The 6,599-nt window shown below is 45.9% G+C and overlaps 1 pseudogene; it reads right to left on the reverse strand.

The window, feature by feature from the left end:
• Window positions 1-5,564, reverse strand: part of LOC141731709 (sodium/glucose cotransporter 2-like) — a 31,392-nt pseudogene extending 25,828 nt beyond the window's left edge.
• Between the last annotated feature and the right edge of the window lie 1,035 nt (window positions 5,565-6,599).

A 6,599-nucleotide genomic window follows, 5' to 3' on the forward strand; every position in this document is an offset into this window, starting at 1 on the left:
TAAGCCACACCCACAATCTCGTTAGGCCACGCCCACCCAGAAACCACACACCCACAATTTCTTAGGCCACGCCCACTTATCACACACCTCACTTAGGCCACGCCCCTTTTTGCTCCGCCCACACCTGGAGCCATTTAAGCCACACCCAGTTCCATCCCCAGCCCCTCCCAGTTCATCCCAGTTTGTCCCAGTTCCCTCCCAGTGTAAACCAGTGAATCCCAGTTTTCTCCCAGTTGCCTCACAGGTCCTTCCCAGTATAAACCAGTCCTTCCCAGTCCATTCCAAATCCCTCCCACTGCCCTCCCTGTCCATCCCAGTTCATTCCAGTCCCTCCCAGTTTATCCCAGTTCCGTCCCAGTCCATCCCAGTATAAACCAGTCCCTCCCAGTTTATCCCAGTTCCATCCCAGTATAAACCAGTATATCCCTGTTCCCTCCTAGTTTATCCCAGTCCCTCCCAGTCTAACCCAGTCCATTCCCAGTTCCCTCCCCAGTCCATCCCAGTTTATCCCAGTATAAACCAGTCCCTCCCAGTCCCTCCCATTCCCTCCCAGTCCATTCCCAGTATAAACCAGTATAACCCACTTCCCTCCCAGTCCCTCCCAGTTTATCCCAGTCCCTCCCAGTTTATCCCAGTCCCTCCCAGTATCATCCCAGATCCCTCCCAGTTCCCTCCCAGTCACTCCCAGTATAAACCAGTCCATTCCAAATCCCTCCCAGTTTATCCCAGTTCCCTCCCAGTTTATCCCAGTTCCCTCCCAGTCCATTCCCAGTCCCTCCCAGTATAACCCAGTCCCTCCCAGTCCCTCCCAGTTCCCTCCCAGTCCACCCCAGTATAAACCAGTATATCCCAGTTCCCTCCCAGTATAAACCAGTATATCCCAGTATATCCCAGTCCATTCCCAGTGTCTCCCAGTATAACCCAGTATATCCCTGTCCCTCCCAGTCCCTCCCAGTCCCCTCCCAGTCCCTCCCAGTATAAACCAGTACATCCCAGTCCCTCCCAGTTTATCCCAGTTCCCTCCCAGTTCCCTCCCAGTTTATCCCAGTATAACCCACTTCCCTCCCAGTATCATCCTAGATCCCTCCCAGTCCCTCCCAGTCCATTCCCAGTATAAACCAGTATAACCCACTTCCCTCCCAGTCCATCCCAGATCCCTCCCAGTTCCCTCCCAGTCACTCCCAGTATAAACCAGTCCATTCCAAATCCCTCCCAGTTTATCCCTGTTCCCTCCCAGTATAAACCAGTATATCCCAGTTCCCTCTCAGTCCATTCCCAGTGTCTCCCAGTATATCCCAGTTTATCCCAGTCCATTCCCAGTTCCCTCCCAGTCCCTCCCAGTTCCTCCCAGTTCCCTCCCAGTCACTCCCAGTTTAAACCAGTCCATTCCAAATCCCTCCCAGTCCCTCCCAGTTTATCCCAGTCCCTCCCAGTATAACCCACTTGCCTCCCAGTTTATCCCAGTTCCTTCCCAGTTCCCTCCCAGTCCCTCCCAGTATAAACCAGTATATCCCAGTTCCCTCTCAGTCCATTCCTAGTGTCTCCCAGTATAACTCAGTTTATCCCAGTATCATCCCATTCCATTCTCAGTCCCTCCCAGCTCCCTCCCAGTATAACCCAGTTCCCCCCAATCCCCTCCCAGTCCCTCCCAGTTTATCCCAGTCCATTCCCAGTCCCTCCCACTTCCCTCCCAGTCCATCCCAGTCCCTCCCAGTTTATCCCAGTCCCTCCCAGTATAACCCACTTCCCTCCCAGTATCATCCCAGATCCCTCCCAGTTCAAACCAGTCCATTCCAAATCCCTCCCAGTCCCTCCCAGTATAACCCAGTCCCTCCCAGTATAACCCAGTCCCTCCCAGTATAAACCAGTCCCTCCCTGTTTATCCCAGTTCCCTCCCAGTTCCCTCCCAGTATAAACCAGTATATCCCAGTTTATCCCAGTCCATTCCCAGTGTCTCCCAGTACAACCCAGTACATCCCAGTCCCTCCCAGTATAAACCAGTCCCTCCCAGTTTATCCCAGTTCCCTCCCAGTCCCTCCCAGTATAAACCAGTACATCCCAGTCCCTCCCAGTTTATCCCAGTCCCTCCTAGTATAACCCAGTTTATCCCAGTCCATTCCAGCCCCCTCCCAGTACAAACCAGTACAAACCAGTCCATCCCAGTATAACCCAGTCTCACCCCAGCTCTCAGGTAGATGGGCACGAACACCCAGCCCAGCAGCAGCACAATGAACATGCCCTGGATGATGGGGGGAGGGGCGTTATGTCGCGATAGGGGCGGGGCCAGATCGCGATAGGGGGCGGGGCCAAGGCTGGGGGCGGGGCCAAGGCCAAAAATAAAAAAAAAAATCTCCCAAAAATCTAAAAAAAAATCGAAAAAAACCCTGAAAAAACCTCAAAAAATTGTGAAAAAAATCTCAATAAAGTCCACAAAAATTCTCAAAAAAAAAATTCTAAAAAAATTCTAAAACGCTTCAAAAACTCTACGAAAAGTTCTGAAAAAAAATCCAAAAAATCACCCAAAAATCCTTCAAAAATCTATAAAAATCTAAAAAAAAATCTCAAAAGAATCTAAAAACTGTCCAAAAAAAGCACAAAAAATCCCAAAAATATCCCCCAAAAAAATTCCTAAAAATTACTTTTAAATCCAAAATAATCTCCTAAAAATCTCCCAAAATTCCTCCAAAAATCTAAAAATAAATCTAAAAAACCCCTCAAAAGAATATAAAAACTTTCCAAAAAAAGCTCAAAATAATCCCCCCAAAAAATCTCAAAAAATCCCAAAAATATCCCCCCAAAAATCCCTAAAAATTATTTTTAAATTCCCAAAAAAGTCTCCTAAAAAAATCCCAAAAACATCTCCAAAAATTCTCCAAAAAATCTTTAAAAATCCCCAAAAAATCCCCCAAAAAATCCCGCCCAGAAAATCTCCCAAAAATCCTCCAAAAATCTAAAAAAATCTAAAAAAAACCCTCAAAAGAATCTAAAAACTTTCCAAAAAAAGCTCCAAAAAAATCCTCAAAAAATCTCAAAAAATCCCCAAAAAATCCCTAAAAATTATTTTTTAATCCCCAAAAAATCCCTAAAAAATCTCCAAAAATTCTCCAAAAAATCTTTAAAAATCCCCCAAAAATTTCTTAAAAAAAAATCAAAAAATCCCCAAAAAATCCCAAAAAATAAAAAAAAAAATCGCAAAAAAATCTCCCAAAATTCCCGAACCTACCGGGGTTGCAATATCACGATACAGCCCGCTGGGGGGCGCCATTGTATCGCGATATACCCACCCAGGGTTGCGATATACGGCGATATAAGGGGTGCTAATGCAAAATCTCGCGAGATCCCGGTTCCTATCGCGATATATCGTGGATTATCGCGACTCACGCTCCACTCGAAGCCTCCCACGGCGATGCCTCCGGCCGCCCCCGTCCCCGCCAGCCCCACAAAGTGCCCGGAGCCGATGTTGCTGGCGAAGAGCGACGCCCCCACCTGGGGGAGGGGAGAGAAGTGACCCCTGGGTGACCCCTGGGTGACCCCTGGGTGACCCCTGGGTGACCTCTGACCCCTGAGTGGCCACAACCCCAAAAATCCCCCCAAAACTCATCAAAAAAATTCCCAAAAAAGCCCCAAAAAAATCCCCAAAAGTGACCCCAAAGTGACCCCTGAGTGACCCCTGAGTGACCTTTGACCCCTGAGTGACCACAGCCCCAAAAAATCACCCAAAAGATCCCAAAAAGTGACCCCAAAGTGACCAATGAGTGACCTCTGACCCCTGAGTGACCAATGAGGGAACCCAGAGTGACCTCTGACCCCTGAGTGACCACAACCCCAAAATTTCCCCCCAAAATGCAAAAACAATCACCAAAAATATTTCCAAAAATGCTCAAAAAATCACCCAAAAAATCTCCACAAGTGACCCCCGAGTGACCTCTGACCCCTGAGTGACCTCTGACCCCTGAGTGACCACAGCCCCAAAAATTCCCCCCAAAATGCCCAAAGAAATCACCAAAAATATTCCCAAAAATGCTCAAAAAATCACCCAAAAAATCTCCACAAGTGACCCCTGAGTGACCCCTGAGTGACCCCTTAGTGACCTCTGACCCCTGAGTGACCAATGAGTGACCCCAACCCCAAAAATGCCAAAAAAATCCCCCAAAAAATCCCCAAAATGCTCAAAAAGTCACCCCAAAAAATTCCCAAAAGTGACCCCAGAGTGACCAATGAGTGACCTCTGAGTGACACCTGACCCCTGAGTGACCCCAACCCCAAAAAAGTCAAAAATCACCAAAAATATTCCTAAAAAGGCCCAAAAAATCTTCCAAAAAATCCTCAAAAGTGACCCCTGAGTGACCCCTGAGTGACCTCTGACCCCTGAGTGACCACAACCCCAAAAAACCCAAAAAAATCACCTAAAAAAATCCCAAAAATGCTCAAAAAATCACCAAAAAAATCTCCACAAGTGACCCCTGAGTGACCCCTGAGTGACCCCTGAGTGACCCCTGACCCCTGGGTGACCCCTGAGTGACCTCTGACCCCTGAGTGACCACAACCCCAAAAAAGTCAAAAAAATCACCAAAAATATTCCCAAAAATGCTAAAAAAATCACCCAAAAAAATCCCCAAAAGTGACCCCAAAGTGACCCCAGAGTGACCTTTGACCTCTGAGTGACCCCTGAGTGACCCCTGACCCCTGAGTGACCACAACCCCAAAAATCCCCTCAAAAAAATCACCAAAAATATTCCCAAAAAAGCCCCAAAAATCACCCAAAAAATCCCCCCGAGTGACCCCTGAGTGACCCCTGAGTGACCCCTGACCCCTGAGTGACCCCTGAGTGACCACAACCCCAAAAAAGTCCAAAAAATCACCAAAAATATTCCAAAAAATGCTCCAAAACTCACCAAAAATATTCCCAAAAAGGCCCAAAAAATCTTCCAAAAAATCCTCAAAAGTGACCCCGGAGTGACCCCTGAGTGACCCCTGGGTGACCTCTGACCCCTGAGTGACCCCTGACCCCTGAGTGACCCCTGGATGACCTCTGACCCCTGAGTGACCACAACCCCAAAAATCCCCTCAAAAATGCCAAAAAAATCACCAAAAATATCCCCAAAAATGCCCAAAAAAATCACCCAAAAAATCCCAAAAGTGACCCCTGAGTGACCCCTGAGTGACCCCTGAGTGACCCCTCCATTCCCGGTTCAATCCAGTATAAACCAGTATAAAACCAACTAAAACTCAGCCCCTCCCAGTCCCAAAACAGTAAAGAACCAGTATAAACCAATTTAAACCAGTATAAACCAGTTCAAACCAATCCCTCCAGGTCCCCTCCCAGTATAAACCAGTATAAAACCAGTCAAAACCAGTTCAAACCAGTATAAACCAGTATAACCCAGTCCCTCCCAGTTCCCTCCCAGTACAAACCAGTACAAACCAGTTTGGGCACTCACCGGGGCCCAGCTCATGCTGCGTCCGGCCAGGAAATACCCGGAGAGGCTCCGCCCACCGCGCCTGCGCAGGGACTGGGACCAGTACAAACCAGTATGAACCAGTATGGACCAAAAAAAACCCATAAAAATCCGTAAAAATCCATAGAAACCAGTATAAACCAGTATGGACCAGTATAAACCAGTATGGACCAGTATGGACCAAAAAAACCCCATAAAAATCCATAGAAACCAGTATGGACCAGTATAAACCAGTATGGACCAGTACGGACCAGTATGGAATAAAAAAATCCGGTAAAAATCTGTAAAAATTCATAGAAACCAGTATAAACCAGTATGGACCAGTATGGACCAAAAAAACCCGGTAAAAATCCGTAAAAATTCATAGAAACCAGTAAAAACCAGTATAAACCAGTACAAACCAGTATGAACCAGTATGGACCAAAAAAACCCCATAAAAATCCATGGAAACCGGTATGGACCAGTATAAACCAGTATGGACCAAAAAAACCCAGTAAAAATCCGTAAAAATTAATAGAAACCAGTATAAACCAGTATGAACCAGTATGGACCAGTATGGACAAAAAAAACCCAGTAAAAATCCGTAAAAATTAATAGAAACCAGTATAAACCAGTATGAACCAGTATGGACCAGTACAAACCAGTATGAACCAGTATGGACTAAAAAAACCCCTTAAAAATCCGTAGAAACCAGTATAAACCAGTACGGACCAGTATGGACCAGTATTGAACAAAAAAATCTGGTAAAAATCTGTAAAAATTCATAGAAACCAGTAAAAACCAGTATGGAACCAGTACAAACCAGTATAAACCAGTATGGACCAAAAAAACCCCATAAAAATCCATGGAAACCGGTATGGACCAGTATAAACCAGTATGGACCAGTATGAACCAGTATGGACCAAAAAAAACAGGTAAAAATCCGTAAAATCCACAGAAACCAGTATAAACCAGTATGGAACCAGTACAAACCGGTATGGACCAGTATGGACCAAAAAACTCGGTAAAAATCCGTAAAAATTCATAAAAACCAGTATAAACCAGTATGGACCAGTATGGACCAAAAAAACCCAGTAAAAATCCATAAAAATTCATAGAAACCAGTAAAACCCAGTATAGACCAGTATAAACCAGTACAAA

Source organism: Zonotrichia albicollis, chromosome 24, assembly GCF_047830755.1.
Source record: "Zonotrichia albicollis isolate bZonAlb1 chromosome 24, bZonAlb1.hap1, whole genome shotgun sequence".
Classification (NCBI taxonomy): domain Eukaryota; kingdom Metazoa; phylum Chordata; class Aves; order Passeriformes; family Passerellidae; genus Zonotrichia; species Zonotrichia albicollis.